Source organism: Tachypleus tridentatus, chromosome 11 (genome assembly GCF_004210375.1).
Source record: "Tachypleus tridentatus isolate NWPU-2018 chromosome 11, ASM421037v1, whole genome shotgun sequence".
Classification (NCBI taxonomy): Eukaryota; Metazoa; Arthropoda; class Merostomata; order Xiphosura; family Limulidae; genus Tachypleus; species Tachypleus tridentatus.
Window position 1 is genome coordinate 10,446,792 of NC_134835.1, and position 21,274 is coordinate 10,468,065.

Below are 21,274 nucleotides of genomic sequence, written 5' to 3' on the forward strand. Positions count from 1 at the left end.
TTGTTTTTTTTTATATTTGTGTCAGAACAATGCCACTCTCAAAGAGGGTTCAAAGAGGGGAACTGTACATTCACTGCTATAAGAAATATTATCACTTGTATATAGTGAATACTTTTGATTTTTTCAAAATCGTGGTATTAAAGATAATTGGCGATTCCGAATGTTGTTCAATTACTGTTAGGTTAAATTAAACATTATTTTAACTGGGGAAGTTGTAACAGTTAACGTGTCGGTCTACGTATGTTAGGGTTACGTTAGGGAAGTGACATGTGAGAACACAATACGTAATTTTGTCTGTGGGCACTTTGTCCTAGTTGTAGTTAACCTTTGCATTTTATTCACCAGATCCAGAGGAAAAAAAACAACCTTGTTGCGACTTAAAAACAGCTCTACTGAATTATGGGTAATTTAACTAATGCTTGAATAAAAAGCCGCCAGATTTAAAAACGTAAACTTTCTTTAATTAAATTAAATAATCAAGTAGAGTACCTCGTGCCTCTTAGCTCCTCCCTCAATAAACATGTTATGAAAGATTTGAAAAAAATATGTTTATTACGTATACGAACCACTGTTGCTATCTCTTCAGTCTTTGTCTCTTTGTTTTCAATTTCTCGCAAAGCTACACAAGGGCTATCTGAGCTAGCCGTCAGTGATTTAGTAGTGTAAGACTAGGGGAAGGCAACTAGTCATTATCACCCACCGCCAACTCTTGGGCTACTATTTAATCAACGAATAGTGTGATTGACCGTCACATTATATTGCCCCTATGGCTGAAAGGGCGAGCGTGTTTGGTGTGACGGGGATTCGAACCAGCGACCCTCAGATAACGAGTCGAGTGCCTTAACCACCTTGCCATGCCGGCCACCCAAGTCTTTATTTAAAGTTTAACACTTGGAAATATTTAACGGTTGAGTGTTAGTACAGCACCTTAAAATACCAGTTACCTTTTATTGAAGGTGCTTCAATGCAGTAAACCTAAAGTAGTACATTTCCCTTGGGTAATTATTATTTAAATACTGCTTATTAAAATTTATTACCATATTTCAATGAAGTATTTTTTAAAACTGAGTACATTTAATGTTTACTTTCCTTACTATAATGATAATATCTTTCGGAGGTGTTTTAAAAACATCAAAACATTTCTATATAAGAGATAAAATCATGAGCGAAATCTTGTTATACAAAGTATTTGGTACATTACACGAAAACGATTTTGAATATGAAAATTAAAAACTCACGAAACAAATGCTGTAAAATCGGAAAGCGTCATGTGATGTATGAGAATTACATTTTGACATTCTGAAGGTAACGTGATGCCAAATTTATCATATCGCTTGGTTGAAGAATATTTAACCCTTACCGACTCAGGTCGTAAAGATGGGTTCAAATCTAAAACAACCCTTACCGACTCTGGTCGTAAAGATGGGTTCAAATCTAAAACAACCCTTACCGACTCTGGTCGTAAAGATGGGTTCAAATCTAGAACTTAGAATTTCAAGAGGAAGATATCTATTGTACTAAACGGTATTGGCAAAGGAAATAATACGAATCAACCTGAGACATCAGGACCATCAGAAGAGGGACTTAACAGATTATACTCTAGCCGGAGTAATAAAAATGCGGATTTTGTAAAAAGCAGAAATTCGTGAACATTCAGGTCACTAATAAGAAAGGCAATTCACATTTTCCAAGAAACGGTTTAGAGCAAAATGAAGATGAGTCTCTATGTATCTTGAAAAGCGACACAATTTACTATTTCCTTTTAAATATATTGTACCTTCTATAAAATGTTATGTGGATTACAAATGAAACTAATTCATCGTGTCGGAAAAACACGTAGGTTCGATAGGTTGTAATCCAAAGTGATAAAAATAAAACGAAACACATAATCCAAGCACTTTTGAAAGGCAGACCTTTCTCCTTCAGGAATAAAGTTTAATGCTACATATGGTTTTACTGTTTAATAAGAGACACAATATGATGACGATTCTGATTATAGTGTGTCGAAAATCTAATTTTAGTTTGGAGAAGACTTATTTCAAACATTTCTAGAATTTTAATATTTTAGTTGATGTTATGGTTCTTGAGATGTTTACGTTTGATAATCAATTGCTTTCTAATAAGATGTCAAGTACAGAAAACCGAATACTATTAAAGTTGAATTGCTTTGTTGGTTTATCGATTTTTATTTCCCCCCGCTAGTACAGCGGTATGTCTCCGGATTTACAATGCTAAAAGCAGGGGTTCGATTCCCCTCGGTGGGCTGAGCAGATAGCCCTTTGTGGCTTTGCTATAAAAAACACACACATACATCCACGCTATAAGAAAACACAAACACTCGATTACACACAAAACCAAAAAACATTGGGCCAAGCGTGTTAAGGCGTGCGACTCGTAATCTGAGGGTCGCGGGTTCGCATCCCCGTCGCGCAAAACATGCTCGCCCTCTTAGCCGTAAGGGCGTTATAATGTGACGGTAAATCCCACTATTCGTTGGTAAAAGAGTAGCCCAAGAGTTGGCGGTGGGTGGTGATAACTAGCTGCATTCCCTCTAGTCTTACATTGCTAAATTAGGGACGGCTAGCACAGACAGCCCTCGTGTAGCTTTGTCCGAAATTCAAAAAAACGATTTTTATTATTTTTTTGCGCATGGGCGTGTCCTCTAACGAATAGAATAAATTTTATTTTAAATCCGTCAACATGCCTTCAAAGGTATTTCAAAACTCTAGCGTTCTTGTGCTTTCTAATTGTTTCTTTTAAAAGTTTGGAAATTGTGTATTCAATGTTTTTTATTGGTATTATTATAGTATTTACTTGAATTATAACTATTATGTTGCAGAGACAGTTTCTTGTTTGTTTGTTTTTCAATTTCACACAATGCTTCACGAGGGTTATCTGCGCTAGTCGTACCTAATTTAACAGTGTAAGACTATAGGGAAAGCACCTAGTTATCATCACTCACCGCCAACTCTTTGTTTACTATTTCACCAACGAATAGTGGGATTGACCGTCATATTATAACGCTTCTACGGCTGAAAGGACGAGTATGTTTGGTGTGACAGGGATTCGAACCCGCAACCATCAGTTTACTAGTCGAGCGCCCTAACCACCTGGTCATGTCTGACCTCATTCATAACGAACAGAGTCAACAGTGATAAAATTTTCGTAAAGAAAATGGTGTACTTGGTTGGTATTTAGGAACAAGCAGAGTTCACAGGTTAAAAAACATCTTGAAGAACGAAGTATAACGTTTGAACAATTTCCACAATGAACAGTAACTGCCCAATTAAGAAAGTACCAAAACATTCACTGTTATTTAGTTAAGAAACTAACGAATAAAAAGTGTAGCCAAATAATACTTCACTCACGATATATATTGAATTTGAATAGAAGGAGAAATCTTTTTTGTGGTCCACTTTGACATTCTAATTAGAAGGCCAAAATCTCTTGTGGACTAATTCATCAAGAGGCGGAACGCTATTCCGGATTGTTCTGTAGTATCGAATCCCGTTTAGAATGTACTTAAATAACAGAGACCACTTGGCTCAGAACGTACCTAAATTACAGGATATATGTGGCTTAGAACGTACCTAAGTTACAGGATACATGTGGCTTAAAACGTACCTAAATTACCGGATATACGTGGCTTAGAACGTACCTAAATTACAGGATATATGTGGCTTAGAACATACCTAAATTACAGGATACATGTGGCTTAGAACGTACCTAAATTACAGAATACATGTGGCTTAGAACGTACCTAAATTACACGATATATGTGGCTTAGAACGTACCTAAATTACAGGATACATGTGGCTTAAAACGTACCTAAATTACCGGATATACGAGGCTTAGAACGTACCTAAATTACAGGATATATGTGTCTTAGAACGTACCTAAAATACAGGATACATGTGGCTTAGAACGTACCTAAATTACAGAATACACGTGGCTTAGAACGTACCTAAATTACAGGATACATGTGGCTTAAAACGTACCTAAATTACCGGATAGACGTGGCTTAGAACGTACCTAAATTACAGGATATATGTGGCTTAGAACGTACCTACATTACACGATATATGTGTCTTAGAACGTACCTAAATTACCGGATATACGTGGTTTGGAATGTACCTAAATAGCTGTGTCTCTTTGGCTGAAAAATTACGCAAAGAAAAATATTTTTTATTCACAACGTAATGATTAGGAATGTTGATAACAAGAGTTTCTATGACAGTAAATAATTAAAAAAGAAATTAAATTAATTGTTTCTAGCTAAGCTCAACAGTGTAACTACGCTTTACGTACCACAAAGTCCTGCCCCAGGACTTTAAATGTTCTAAGCTGGAGCTAAGAGCACTAACACTGAAGAAAGAAAATCGTTAACTTTGTTAAAATTCTACATATAGTTTTTATTTCGTCCGAACTGTTCACGAAACAATTCTATTATGTTTAATGAACAGTTTCACGTAGTGTGTTTACTCAAATAAGAATGCTAATAAAATCAATATGAACTGTTCGTACAAACATTTTAACAGGCCTCTCACGAACCAGTGGGGGACATTTTTGTTGAAAAACAAAGAGAACTACCAAATCCGGATTTGGTAAGTACACTGAAATGGACAGCAACTGTCTATCTAAAAAGGAAACAAAAATATAGATATGAAAGACGAAGTTTTGAAAGTTTCCATCCCAAATGTTTCTCTCTAAATTTGTATTTTTTACTACAGGCAGATGTCGCCCATTCGAGTTTACTCAACATAAAAATTGTTTACCAAAGAATAAAAACAAAATAAATATAACTAAATTATACAGTTCGGACGAAACCTTACATTTGAACTTTATGAATATGTAGTCTAAAAATTAAGGAACATACGAACAAACAAAAACTGGTTACTTTGAGCTTGAACGATGGTAAAGAAGACGCTTCATGATTATAATAATTTAGGCTTACAGCCAGAACCGTAGAATTAAAACTTCAGAGCCAACAAAAAATTATAGACGTTTCAGTACACAGTGTGATTAATAGTGCGACGACTGAACTTTTTAGAAGCCGACATCTCTCTCCCTGGGCGCCGGATATCAAACTGATGCACTGGGGTTCCGCTTTACGGTCAATTATTTACAGTGTAATGGTATTTGGTCTTTGGAGAGGCTTAGTATCATTAGCGTATAAACCTCTAAAATGCACCTACGTGAATGAAGAAGAACTGTATGATTGTAGAACACTATTATCATAGAGAGCGGATGGGTAGCCTTTAAATTCCATGGGAAACATAATGTTACACAAGAGTAGAAAAATCCTTAACACGTTCTAACGAATCTCCTAGAAACTATAGGAAGAAAACTCGTTAATCTGAAGATGAGTCTTAACCAATTTGATTTTTTAAACTTAAACAGTTAGTTTCTCAATTATAATGATTTAATCGTGAATCACAAGATAGAAGGACAATGACTGGAAGAAGAAAACTAAACTAATTAATCGGAGTTTTGATTTAAAATATTTATTTTTAAACCGGTATTATAGGCAACTCTCTTATGTATATTCCAAAAGAAAACTAAACAATTTACCAAAAAAAAACTGTTTGTAAACGGAAAAAAAATATTGAAAATAAATTTAGTTATTACAGTTCATAAAATTAATAACTGCACTTTATGTGGCATGGTCATGTTTACGTGGAAACGCTTATAACCCATTGATTTAATAATGAACCGATTTGTAGTTCATCTATAATTACATCATTTTTATAAAAATTAATGAATTGTTTTGTGTTTTGTTTTCTTCTGTAATAATATGGACGTCGTAGGGCTAAAGTTAGACAAAATTTTCATTAAACTATTTTTAGAACCATTAAAAACATCTTTTCTGTAATGTATCCAGATCCCTTAAAGGAACCAGACATACTCACAGGATATGATCTTAACTATCTTAAAACTTAGTAATGGTTAGTTATCAAATGGTCAGACTATACTGAAATATACCTATGTCAGTCTATAATAAATTTTCTTCTACACGTTGTTTGTTGTTCACTACATTTTACTACTGGGGTAGGCTATGCTGCAAATACTAACACCGAAGTATGTATCCGAAAGAATGTTATATTTTATTTCTACCTATGAATATTCAGCGAACATTCAACTTGCGAATAACCTTGCTCGTAACATTGTTGTATTACAATTAACAATTAATGAATTATCTTATTCATAACATTATTGTATTACAGTTAACAACTAGAGAATAATCCTCGTTACAGCTTTGTTATATTACAGGTAACAACTGATAAATTATCCTCTTTATAATATTATTGCACTACAGTTAAGAACAAGTGAATAATTCTCTTTATAGTATTGCTATATTACAGGTAACAACTAATAAATTATTTTCTTTCTAACGTTGTTCAGTTATAGTTAAGACTAGTGAATAATCTTCATAACATTGTTGCATTACAATTAACAACTAGTGAATAATCCTCTTTATGGTATTGTTGTATCATAGATAACAACTAATGAATAATCCTCTTCATAACATTGTTGTATTACAGTTAACAACTAATGAATTATCCTCTTTATAACATTGTTGTATTACAGCTAACAACTAATAAATTATCCTCTTTCTAACATTGTTGTATTACGTCTAACAACTAATGAATAATCCTCATCATAACATTGTTGTATTACAGGTAACAACTAATGAATAATTCTCTTTATAACATTGGTGTGTTACGTCTAACAACTAATGAATAATCCTCTTGATAAAAGTGTTGTATTACAGTTAACAACTAATGAATAATCCTCTTCATAACATTGTTGTGTTACAGGTAACAACTAATGAATAATCCTCTTTATAACATTGTTGTATTACGTCTAACAATTAATGAATAATCCTTTTCTTAATATTGTTATATCATAATTAAATGAAGTGAAAAGTATCAGTTTTAGAATAATCCGCTCCTTCGGAAATTTAATCTTTATTTGAATTGTTATTTCAATCATCATTCAACTCGCTGGTTCGTTGGTTTTGAGAAGATTCTCTGGTTACGCTTTCAACGAGTCATTTTACTATGTAGGTGGATAAAAAAAAGAAATAATGAATTCATCCGGGACATTGAGTAGTTTTTTTTCAAAATGAATCCAGTGAAGTGATACAAAAAAGAACGTAAGAAGCTAACTAATTCACCTACTTGCACAAAAATCAACATCAGACTATGGAAGGCACCATTTTCCCTCTTTTAATTTTTTTAATATAATCCTTCTTGCTATTAGAGCGAAAAGACATCTCTACCATTTGGCTAATTCATTCCTTTTCCATACTTTCTTTCATTTCGCGGATTTACTTCCACCAGTTGCTGTTTCTGATTTCAAAATTGCAATACAATTCATAATTTCAGACTCATTAGGACAAAACGTAATCTTGTATTTCAGTGAATACGAGAGAAATTTCTAAATAACGACATCATCCAATACTAATTTACAAAATCTCAGGAAGGCGAATTTTTTGCTTATAATAGAGCATACAAGTTGCAGGCTTAAAGATACCAAATTAATTCACCTTGGTATTATCTTTAGAATTCAATGAATACGATGTAAGGATACGATTTAACAAGTTAGTTCGTGTAAATGTGCGAAAATGTACCGTTTGTTAATGTGAGCGGCCCGGCATGGCCTAGCACGTAAGGCGTGCGACTCGTAATCCGAGGGTCGCATTATCGTTATAATGTGACGGTCAATCCCACTTGTCGTTGGTAAAAGAGTAGCCCAAGAGTTGGCGGTGGGTGGTGATGACTAGCTGCCTTCCCTCTAGTCTTACACTGCTAAATTAGGGACGGCTAGCACAGATAGCCCTCGAGTAGCTTTGTGCGAAATTCCAAACAAACAAACAAGTTAATGTGAGTGATATGAAACCGCACACTTGAACATTTTCGGATAAAAACGCAAAATTCTAATCACAGCTCTGATGAAACAAAACACAACAAAATATTATTTTTTTATTGTTCCACTTATTTTACGTAATACCCTGTTGGACATTAACAGAATCAAAGGTAAGCAAAAAGGAGTCCTCAATAGCCGCGACATATGAAATGATTTTAGGCGAGATTAAAGTACATTATCATATGAGTGATTTTAGTTTTCCCCTTTTACAGGCTACGTTTTTGTTCGCCAACAATACCATTCGATTCTATTACTCCACAGGATCTCTCTAAAATTAACATTTTTTTAGACAGGATTAGAGTAAATTAATTTATAAAACCTGGGCGTGGCCAAATACATCAATCGAAAGTGCTTTACTTCCTAAGACCAATCGTGTAATTGGATCTGAAATCGATCTAGAAATGACGGAGCTATGAACTGTTTGTTTATTTTTGTTTTTTGAATTTCGCACAAAGCTACTCGAGGGCTATCTGCACTAGCCGTCCCTAAATTAGCAGTGTAAGACTAGAGGGAAGGCGGCTAATCATCACCACCCACCGCCAACTCTTTGGCAACTCTTTTACCAACGAAAACTTTTTAGTGGGATTAACCGTAACTTTATAACGCCCCCACGGCTGAAAGGGCGAGCATGTTTGGCGCGACCGGGATTCGAACTCGCGACCCTCAGATTACGAGTCGAACGCCTTAACCCACATGGCCATGCTGAGCCGAGCTATGAACTAAAAGTTTGTACCTGAAAACAAACAAACAAGCATAGACCAACAACAGAACCATATGCAGCGACTAAAAATGTAGCATAGGAGGCTGAAATAATTTAAGTCACGTGAAACCTACGATGTAACTTAAAAGCAAAGGAAAATGATTATTCATAGTACTTACGTAAATAAACAACATCTACATTCGTTTAGTAAGTTACTCCAAGAATTTGATAAATTTTGTCCATTGGTTATCAGTGAAAAAAGATATAAAAAGTAAATATCACACAGGCCTACGATGGGTTATTGTCTTGACACTTTTGCATATTCTATGGTAATTCGTGTGTGCTGAATCCAAATACGATATCCATTTTCTTCCATCACGTACAGGTTACTCTAAAAAATGTCAAATATACTTTTACACAAACAATATCTTAAAACGTCCACTTCACATCAAACTGGGCTTCATGAAGCAGTCTGCAAAGGCCTTAAACAAAGATGGCGACTGTTTGAAGCATCTATGTGAACAATATCCAAGTCTTTAGTTTGGCTTCAGGTTAGGAAACTCTCTTCAAATAAACAGTTTGAGAGGACAATGAGGATAGTTAATAAAAAGCGTGGGTTGCTTTTAAAGATGTCATTGACAAAGTTTTAGGAAACAACAAGAACCCAAATTAACAAAATATTATCAATAAGATACTTGATAAATTCAAGGAGATGGTTTGTAATATGAACTAGAAAGATCATTTTTATCAGTTACGTACTGACTATTTCCCTGGAAATCTTGGTGCCGTCAGCAAAGAACAAGAAGAAAGGCAAGGTCAAGACATCAGAACGAGGTGTCAGGGAATATGGACATCAGCATGATGGCCGATTACTGTTGGTTAATGAAACAACAGCTTTTCTTCAGTTTGTTTGTATTGTTGTCAACAAACATAATTATAAATCATGTTCACTGGGGTGAACGAAATAATAATTTCTTGACTTGTAAAAAAAAAAAAAATCCTTACACGATAAAAAAAAACATTATTATTTTCGTAGCATGCGTAGCTGAATATTGTTATTAAAACCGAAACATTTTTTTTATAAAATATAAACACGTAAGCCTGAGTTATAATCGGATTAAATATACGAGAACATGGGATTTTTTTTTTTTTTAGAATTAAGCACAAGGCTACACGATGGGCTATCTACGCTCTGCTCACCACGAGTATCGAAACCCGGTTTTAAGGGGTGTGAATCCGCATCCATTCGGCTGTGCCACTGAGAGGAAGGAGCACACCTTCAAAATATTTGCTGTTAAGGACTAGAATTTGGATCATTGACAAATAAGAAAGTGACGACAGTCAGGTGGGTTATTATTCTTCTTTAAAATAATGTATGGAAGAGTGCTGTTAGGACAATGACGGTGCAACCAATACTGTTATTAAAACACGAAAGTCGTGCGTTTGTGAGATGAAATGTTAAAATCAATCAGGTTATTTTGTGAACACCGACTAATATATCAATGTATGATTATATTAGTCCAAACACAGCATTGTAACAGTACGCACGAGTCCTCTCCTACTTCACCAAGTTATATCCAATTAGTAGATAGTTAGTGTTTCATAATAATTATGTAAAGGTACTGAAATATTCACTAATGTTTACAGAACCAAAACGTTGTTACGTCACATAATAAATAATTAATAGTCCTGTTCCTTAAGGTATTTCTTTGGGAAAAGTTATATGAAGCTACTTGAAGGGTATCTGAACACGCTTTCCAACGAATGGTGGGATTGACTTCATATGGTAAAGACTTCATGGCTGAAATGGTTATGTGTTTCGATCCTGTGACCCGCAGGTTACAAGCGAAGAGCCCTCAAAATAAGGCAGTGCCAGTTCTAAAGACATATTTAATAAAATAAAAACTAGATATTAAATGAAATTGTCAGAGTATATAAAGATACGATATTACATTTGAATATTGTCCTGCTAGTAAACAGTTAAAGACATCCCGGAAATACCATAAAATATTTATCTACTTGTAATTTACGTAATTATCTTATTTTCTTGTTGTTAAGCCTAACTAACACAATGTATAATACAGGTATTTGAAACTTGAATTTTAGATTTTATAAGATCTCAATATTACGTTTAAGCAGCCACGATATTTTTTAAGTATTTAATTATATAACATCACAACTGTATATTAACAATAGAGAGTTTTTATATACAATTTATCAAAGACAGTTTCGAAAAGCAAAACAGAAGGCGTTAGATCTGAGTAAAATGAATTCTTATTAAATGCTGTTTTAGAAGTTTTATTTTTTACAAACTTTCGCTAAATGATCACTTGGTGAAATAGAAATTAGAGAAAAAGAAAACTTTTCGTGAAAGCTGTCGGAAAGGCAACACCAGTCACGTGCCTGAATGACGAATTCTAAACATTATTATACAATACTGTCATTTCTATTAGATCGCCACCAGCGGTACAAGATAACGTCATTCGTTCATTAGTAATATAACAAATCATTCTCTCTTCTCCAGTTACTGTTGACCCAATCGATAAGATACCCACTTAGTTGATAAAGTAAATAAGTTTCAATCTAACAGAAAGAAGTAACCACGCATGCGCTGCTCTGTATAACGGATGTATCCCCAGCCACTTTGAGAAAAACGACCTTGTTTCATGTCTTGGATAAATTGCGATGCTTAAGTTTCTTTATACTCGTTCAAAAAGTAAAACTTCAGATTTTGAAGTAACTTCTATAACGCTGTAATTTAATAATGAAACGTGGTTTTCAAATTGAACAGAGAAAACCACTCAACATATATGTATACATGTACACACACAGTTGTTCAACTAATGTATGATATAGATAACGTATCGTCAACTACTATATCTTTCGTATCCCAGTTGGCCAAATGAGCCTTGATATTTAGGGAAGGGCCTCGTCGGCACTCGATATATTATATATTGTGTGTTTTACAGCTTTTTATTTTGTCATAATTCTGAAAACACTGACAGAATTATTTTTATCAAAAATACAATTCATAGTTTAACAAATAGTTTTGTTTATCTTAGCTCGTTATGTTGCTTGTAATTTTAATTTCGCGCAAAGCTACTCGAGGGCTATCTGCGCTAGCCATCACTAATTTACCAGTGTAAGACGAGAGGGAAAGCAGCTAGTCATCACCACCCACCGCCAACTCTTGGGCTACTCTTTTACCAGATAATAGTGGGATTAGTCGTCACATTATAACGTCCCCACGGATAAAAGGACGAGTATGTTCGGTGGGACGGGGATTCGAACCCGCGACCATCGGACTACGAGTCGAACACCTTAACCCACGAGGCCATGCCGGGGCCTTACGTTATGTTGCTTTAGTATCTTTCCGTTTCTTCGTTATTTGATTTCTCTTTCAACATATCTATTCTTTTGTTTCGAAAAAAATGGAACTCTTAACTTGGGTATACAAACGCGCACATTATAGGTTGAAATTTATTTTCAATTAGAAAACCTTGACTTAGGGTCCATTAAAACCGAAAACAATATTTTTTGTATATTTAAAAAAAAATAAAAAGATAAGATTATTGTAATATGTCACTGAGCTAACATTTGTGATTAAAGTGTGTGTTTTTTATGCCCTGGAAACAGTTTCAACTGCATTAAGATAAAAAATACTTTGCATGTTGCACACATATTACATTAGTCATGTGCGAAATTTTAAAAACCATGTGATAATAGCTTATGATTTCGTGCTTAATTGTAGGTTCGGTATTTAAAAAAAAAAGGGTTGTTATCGGAATTTTCCACCAATGTTTTAACAATAGATGCTGATAAATCAAAAATCCACTTGTGTAATTTGGAAATTACGACTTACGTTCATTATTGTTATATATTAACAGACACCTTTATACAGCTAATACTCTATTACTATCATTAAATTATAATCAGTGATGTCGAGAAAACCCACTTGTAGAGAAATATATATGCAAAAACGGCTCGTTTGGGTTGAGAAAATATTTTGAACCTGACGATGACCGAAGAAGGTCGAAACGTTGTTCGCTCTTCTACGTAAAATATTTTCTCAACCCTAACGAGCCGTTTTTGCATATATATCATTAAATTATATTTAAAGTCAGTGAAAAGGAAAAGACCTGTTATAATGTTTAAGATATTTTTTTAAAATTTATCTTATAACGTAACACAAAAGGTATGTTTTTATGCATATAGTCAAAGAACTTCTACAGACAGCGAGTAATTTGTATCTGATGTAATCCACGTGCAAAGCTGGTGCTTTTGAATGGTAGCGGATTCTACATGACAAAATAAAACTTATAAAGCAATGAATACTGTAAATAAAATCTGTTTTTAATATATAATTTTTCATATTTAGTACACATAGCTAAACTTTGTGTCATTTTTAACATTTAATAATACTGCAGGCCCGGCATGGCCTAGCGCGTAAGGCGTGCGACTCGTAATCCTAGGGTCCCGGGTTCGCGCCCGCGTCGCACCAAACATGCTCGCCCTCCCAGCCGTGGGGTGTATAATGTGACAGTCAATCCCACTATTCGTTGGTAAAGAGTAGCCCAAGAGTTGGCGGTGGGTGGTGATGACTAGCTGCCTTCCCTCTAGTCTTACACTGCTAAATTAGGGACGGCTAGCACAAATAGCCCTCGAGTAGCTTTATGCGAAATTTCCAAACAAACAAAATAATACTGCAACGTTCAAAACATAAAAAGTGTGTTACAAGATACATCACAACCAATATTTAATTAAACTCATAACATAATATTTTATTTAAAATAATATGTGTATATTGGATGTCTGTAAAAGTTTTTAATGCCTCTTCAGTCTACTAGTTCCTTTCAATGAAATATTCAGTTACGTATTATTAATGAATTTTTTGTAGAAAGAATAATTCAGAAAATCTATCGGAATATTTTGGATGTATTTGTTAGAAACACCTGTAGTTGTCTTAGCAAATATATAGGCTTAAAACATAAATCTTACAAACAGGAATTTTGTTCTTAAAAAACTGGTTAACCTCGAAAAATTACAAAGATACTGACAGGTTGAGGTGGTAAAATACCTGTAGGTGTCTTTAATTACAAAATTAAAATACCTGTAGTTGTCTTAGCAAATATATAGGCTTAAAACAGAAATCTTACAAAAGGATTTTTGTTCTCAAATAACTGGTTAACCTCGAAAAGTTACAAAGATACTGACATATTGAGGTGGTAAAATAAAGTGAAATGATGATTCTGGGTTTACACTGGTGATAGAAAACTGGAGCCCTCGGAGTATACGTGGCAATCCTGGTTGGTAACCTTCTTAGAAAGTTGAATGAACTTTTTTTTTTTTTAAATGGAAGGAGGTCTCTATGTTCAGTGTTATTAGGAACGGATGGCACTAATGTCGTAACGGTGTGCTAGTACATTAGTGTGAAATGCGTGAGATCGGTTAAGGTTTTTATTCGCTGTGTCAAGTTTTTGTAATCGCAGGATGTGAACGTAGCTTAGGTCCTCTGAGGGTATCAATGATCGTTCACAATTCACGGAGTCCCCATTGTATCGTTATCTTCAGTTGCTTCTATAACTACCTCGAGGGTGTTTGTACTCAAAAACATGCCCTTTAAGAAACCCGTACGTGATATATGACCACATGAAATAAATGTGGGAAGGAACACAGTTTGAAAAATGGCGAGTCTATGATGATAAGATGGAATGTGGGGTTAAAACCCAAAATCAAATCCCAGTTCCGAGTTTATGAACCAAGAGAACCTACATAAGAACCATCGTCATGCCTAACAGATTTTATTTAACTTTGTAACTCCCCTAGGCCCTTAGTGGAGGGACTATACCATATAGATAACAACACTGAAGCCTTCCTGCCAAGATGGGTTCTGTAGACGAACGATTGAACAGATTTACACAAACGCACAACTAGATTTCAAAAGTATAGCTTACTGTGGCCAAGGCGCTGGAACAAAATACCATAAAACTAGGCTTACGTATTTCTGAATTGTGACTAACACTTGACTGTTCCACTCACACTATGTACGATACAGGTAAGAACCTTCAATCCAATATCACAGATATTACATGGAGCGAATTACTAACACTTCTAAGCTATTTATGTGTTTTTTGAGACGTGCTTTAAACAAGTATTCCTTCTTTTTACAAATATTACTTATGTCCAATGTTTTCTATGTCTATGTTAAATTATTTAGTTTGTTTTCGAATTTCGCGCATATCTACATGAGGACTATCTGCGCTAACCATCAAAATTTAGCAGTGTAAGACCAGAGGGAAGGCAGCTAGTCATCACCACCCACCGCCAAACCTTGGGCTCCTCTTCTACCAACGAATAGTCGGATTGACCGTCACATTATAACTCCCTCACAACCGAAGGGGGAGAGCATGTTTAGTGTTACGAGAATTCGAACCCGCAACCCTGAGATTATAAGTCAAGGGCCCTAACCATCAAGTCATGCCTGACCACTTTCACAATGAACAGGGTCAACATTTATAATAAATTACGTAAAGAAAAAACACGGTATTCACTGAAGGTTTGTTAACAATGCCTGGTTTTTGCATATTTTTGTAGTGTTTTTCAAAAACCGGTATGTAAGAAAATAGTAATTAGAAAGTTGTTGATGTAAACATCAGGTCGTGTCAAAAAAGTTTGTTTTTATTCTATATTTTTTATATCATCAAATGATAAGTACATGTTTTGATAGAAAGTAAACTAACTGTATAAATAATTAAATTAGTTATATTGATTGGACGTTTTATTTTGCCTATAGCAAATTACTGTTACTTATTTTGAAAATACTGGTCAGCTATAGATCTTTCACATTAATACTATATTCAGATCAAGGCAGTGTATGGTGCGGCCAAGACAACGTGCTGGATCCAACTGCATGTTTTTTAACAGGAATGGTAGCTTTGAAATTTTCAACATTCTGTAACTCAAACTGTTGTAATCAAAACTGTCACATATTTTCTGTAGCCGTGTTCTACTGGACTCTTACTTCGCATTCCAAACTTCAAGACAATCCGTCAATAAACACTTGACAAATCTTATATCTTATTTGGATTTCTTTCTTTTATCCTTCTTCTCAAGGAAACTATGGACAGTTATTTGATAGACACATACATTTACTCTTATCAATTGTGTTTTTGTTTTAAATGTAGCACACTGTCAGGTGTTTACAATGTGGTGTGTAGTGTAGTTAATCAAAAACACCTTAGGTGTGAAAAATTGGACAGAGCGAACGACTTCAACGAATTAAGTCAAATTAACGGTCAAACGGATAGCTACACTTAAAGTATTGATAAGAATTTCACAGTGAATATTCGTCCCTTCATTACAGAGGCCATGTTTGATTGTTGTTTTGTTTTCATTTTAACTACAATCATGCTCCAAGTTGAACCTAAAACGTTATTCTGTTAACTTATGAATGAATATTTTTCTCTAATGTTCGTGTCAGTGCTATAAGTGTAGTTGTCAGTTTCATCGCTAATTTTAACTTCATTCGTTTAAGTTACTTCATCAGTCTATTTTTTTGCTGCAACTAGTTTTTCCACATATACCTTTTTATGAGTAACAAAATAACCTGATGCCTAAAATTGTTATGGTTTGATGACATGATAGACTTTAAAACAGTGATATTCAAGATTTAGACATTTTACAATTAATTATTATCTGTTATTTTTCTTATTAGCTTATGTTTCACTAATTATTATACCTTTGATTGTTTTACTCATGATTATGTCGCTTCTGTTTTCGCATTAAGGAGTGCGACTCGTAATCTGAGGATCGCGGGTTCGCATCCGCGTCGCGCCAAACATGCTCGCCCTCCCAGCCGTGGGGGCGTTATAATGTGACGGTCAATCCCACTATTCGTTGGTAAAAGAGTAGCCAAAGAGTTAGCGGTGGGTGGTGATGATTAGCTGCCTTCCCTCTAGTCTTACACTGCTAAATTAGGGACGGCCAGCACAGATAGCCCTCGAGTAGCTTTGTGAGAAATTCCAAAAACAAACAAACAAACAAACAAACAAACAAACAAACAAACAAACGCATTCTGTTTTCTTCAGTTTTCATAAACTCCTATTAAGTGTTTCTCTGCTATATCGGTTACATGGATAATTTAAAACACACCTATAAATTCAGAACTCGTGACTTTTGATGTCAGTGGAAGAACAGTAAGCTGACATTAAATCTTACCAAAGTTAGAGTAAGTTACATCATTATTATTACTTCAAGGAAAATAAAAACACGTGGTAAAACGTTTCCACAAGTTTCATTAATAAGAAAACCCTGTCTCACCAGCTTTTAGTTTAGCGTGTGTACTATGCTCGATTCAATTCACATGTATCTTGAACATGTTTGAGATCTGAATAGCTGTTAAAACGAGTTGTTGGCCCGTAGTTTTTACTATTGGTAATATATAATTCTATCTTGATATCCTTAATCTCCAATGTGTTGATTCTTGTGATTGAGAATGCCTTACGACCTATATTCTTCCGAGTAGTATATGATATTCAAAATGTTTGTCATTCAGTGTGTCTCCAGTGTTGTAAGTGATTTAGCAAGAAAACATAGAATATTTCAAAACGTTCACACAGATGGCGTTCATAGATAAAACAAACAAACAAAAACCTTATGCCAACATTATAGGGTTCAAGCTGGAAGCGTATTAAATATATTAAACCTTATTCTGTAATACCAAGTATGACGAACATCTAGATATTCCTCGAATAGATATTGAAAAAAATCAGAAACGTGTACTGAAAGTCACTGGATTTTAAATGTCACGTAAAATAATTATGATTCATGTATTTCTTTAGCTTCGTCATATGAATTGTTTGGTTTGTTTGAAATTTCGCGCAAAGCAAGCCGTTCTTAATTTTGCAGTGTAAGACTAGTCATCACCACCAACCGCCAACGCTTGGGCTACTCTTTTACCAACAAATAGTGGAATTGACTGCCACATTATAGCACCCTCACAGCTGAAAGGACGAGCATGTTTAGTGTCACGGGGATTCGAACCGGCAACCCTCAGATTACCAGTCGAGTGCCTTATCCATCTGGCCATGCGGGGGCCTCGTTATACGGAGACTTTAATTCATAAACATTGTTTTCGGACACTATTATAACTGAATCAGTTATATTCATGGATTAACTTAGAGATACTTTATTGAAAATAAGCAGCCATAAAAAGTAAAACTTCAAATACAAACTTTCATGTTGTTATACGTGTAGAAGTGTTTCTGGTATGTCGTAAGGATGTAGTAACTCCTATATTGTAATTAGTTTACTATGGTAATCAGTAAGAAAAATCAGAAGAAGATATAATATGGAAATAGTAATCTAAATCATTCGCACAAAACAAATCCTTACTAATCGCTGACTAGATATATTTTTAAGCACATTGTTGTTTATACTTTACATTTTAATAATGAACAAATTATCATTACATAGATAGTTAATTATAAAGTAATTATTAGAGTATTTACTGTTTTATATTACTTATAACATTAAAATTTTTATACTCTCCTATATCATCAGGTTAGGCCTAAGATAGTTATCTTTTCTTTCCATTACTAGGAGCTTTACAGTTTTAAAAAGGATTCTCACGAGCTAATGAGAGACATTTCTATAGAAAAAAAACCCTACCCCATTCGATTTCTCTTAATTTGAATTAAAATTTTTGGTAAAGTTTAGTGCCTAAATATGAAAGCATTTCCTGTACTCTTTCAGCGTTGTGACTGCGAAAAGTGACTTGAAGTAGTAAGGTGAATGAAATCCGGCACGAGCTTTACGGCTAAACGTGAAAGTCTCCAGATGACATACAAAAGAATTGAGGAGCAGTTTAGAACCACCTTGGTGAATACTTTGTAACAAGCCGAGTAAAGTATTATGTATATAGCTGTTTTCAAAGTGTTCCTATCTGCTTATCCCACTGCTGACTATCGTGATACTTCAACCTTCCTTTCAGAATCACATGTGAAATTGTTCATACCTTAATTAATAGCTAAACATAAAAAAGGTGATAACAGAAACATGAAATATTGGAAACTGTTTAACTAATGATGCTGAGAATGTGGTTTTATTGATATAATCTGAATTTAATCTTGTGGTAAACCTTAGTACTAGCTAGTATGGAGACTTGGGGATGTTGTATATACCTTAAATATTCACTAATTAACAAACAGAAACTTGTCTCGAAGTTGTCTGGAAAATATACATCCAAAGCCACCTTCTTTGGGAGTTTTCGGACTGGACTTAAGTTAAATATTCAACAAATTGTAGGGTAAAGAAACCCCTTGGCTCCTGAGGGACGTGTTAGTATCAAATACTGGCTAAGTCAGCTTATATATTCTAAAAAACACCTTTAAGAAAGTCTCAAACTCCGTTTCTTTCAATTGTCCATCGAAGTTCTCGAGTCTACTAGATTTATTTTTTCTAAAGTTCAACTGAAACAGTTGTCTGTTTGTTGTCAGATTAACTATTCAATTAAACAACATAATAATACCCACAAACCAGTTCTAAACCTATTGTTTGAATACAAGATACTATCAGATGCACTGTATCTATACATTGTATACACAGATATATATATCAAACGTAGAAGGAGAAGAACAGATAGCCATTCATAACATTTATTTTAAACTATCTTGTTGCCAGTTTCAAGTTTCACTTGACATTTTTGTAAAAATAAACTCGTTCAGACTGAACATTTAGTCTACGATAATGTCTCTAATCTTGGTATTCTGAACATTTGTTTCAGAATTCTATAACATTAAACATGACATGCTTAGCTCTGGTATTAGTATCTCAGCCATGTTGACTATTTTCTAAATAATACCATCTCAACAGAGAAGAAAAATAACAAATTCTATTCATTCTTTAGGGAAGTTTTTTTTACATAAATTATTATTGCGTAATAATCGAACTGGTAAAGAGTGTTTGGAAATTATTGAAATATGTTTTTAGTGTTTACAAACAGATCAATTTGTTTTGTTTGTATCTTATGAGCTCTACGTACAGAGGTACAAGAAAACTGCCTCTAATCGTGAACCGGCGATAGTTAACTCCCAACAACAACTACTGGGCTGCTCTAATCGAATAGTAAGGTTTGACTGTCGCTCTTATAACGTGCCTTGGGTCGAGAGCATGAGCAAGAGGTGTATAAGCAAATATATTTTTACCGTAACAGAACGCGAGCTATAAACTATCAGATCCACAGTTCGGTACGATAACTACTTGGCTACTCCATTTCAGTCCTTCGTATATGAATTGGATACATTGTACAATTCTGGTCATAAAATCCGCAAACAAAACAAAATATATTTTTTTTATCTTTTAGTATATGGAAACACTTACTTATAAATACTGTTTTCTCTTTTACTTTTCACAGATAAATCTCCATAAAAACTCTTCGCTTTTACTGTATGAGAAAATTATAACATTCCAAAAAAAATTTCACTTTGAATATATAAAGTATACGTATAACAAAAATCTGTAATTAAAAGAAAACACCTCTCCCGTAAAATATTATTTTCGCTTTTACACTACAAACACATGACATTTTCAGTAAAATAACATTATCACTTTTTATCTACGACATATTTACTCAGTAACATAATGTTATCACTTTTTACATAAGACATATTTACTCAGTAACATAATGTTATCACTTTTTACATGCCACATATTTACTCAGTAACATAATGTTATCACTTTTACATGCCACATATTTACTCAGTAACATATTGTTATCACTTTTTACATGCCACATATTTACTCGGTAACATAATGTTATCACTTTTTAAATGCCAGATATTTAGTCAGTAACATAATGATATCAATTTTTTCATGCCACATATTTAGTCTGTAACATAATGTTATCACTTTTTGCATGCCACATATTTACTCAGTAACATAATGTTATCACTTTTACATGCCACATATTCACTCAGTAACATAAGGTTATCACTTTTTACATACGACATATTTACTCAGTAACATAATGTTATCACTTTTACATGCCACATATTTACTCAGTAACATAATGTTATAACACTTTTACATACCACATATTTACTCAGTAACATAATGTTATCACTTTTTACATGCCACATATTTACTCAGTAACATAATGTTATCACTTTTACATGCCACATATTTACTCAGTAACATAATGTTATCACTTTTTACATACCACATATTTACTCAGTAACATAATGTTATCACTTTTTACATACCACATATTTACTCAGTAACATAATGTTATCACTTTTTACATACCACATATTTACTCAGTAACATAATGTTATCACTTTTTACATACGACATATTTACTCAGTAACATAATGTTATCACTTTTACATGCCGACATATTTACTCAGTAACATAATGTTATCACTTTTACATACGACATATTTACTCAGTAACATAATGTTATCACTTTTACATGCCACATATTTACTCAGTAACATAATGTTATCACTTTTTACATGCCACATATTTACTCAGTAACATAATGTTATCACTTTTACATGCCACATATTTACTCAGTAACATAATGTTATCACTTTTACATGCCACATATTTACTCAGTAACATAATGTTATCACTTTTACATGCCAC

The 21,274-nt window shown here is 34.0% G+C and overlaps 1 long non-coding RNA gene across 1 annotated transcript in view; it reads left to right on the forward strand.

Moving 5' to 3' along the window:
* Positions 1-18,524, forward strand: part of LOC143231611 (uncharacterized) — a 38,922-nt gene extending 20,398 nt beyond the window's left edge. Inside the window, exons 2-3 of the long non-coding RNA XR_013017054.1 lie at positions 9,785-9,974; positions 18,383-18,524. This is a non-coding gene — a long non-coding RNA (uncharacterized LOC143231611). The remainder of the gene's footprint in view (positions 1-9,784; positions 9,975-18,382) is intronic.
* Positions 18,525-21,274: the final 2,750 nt, after the last annotated feature.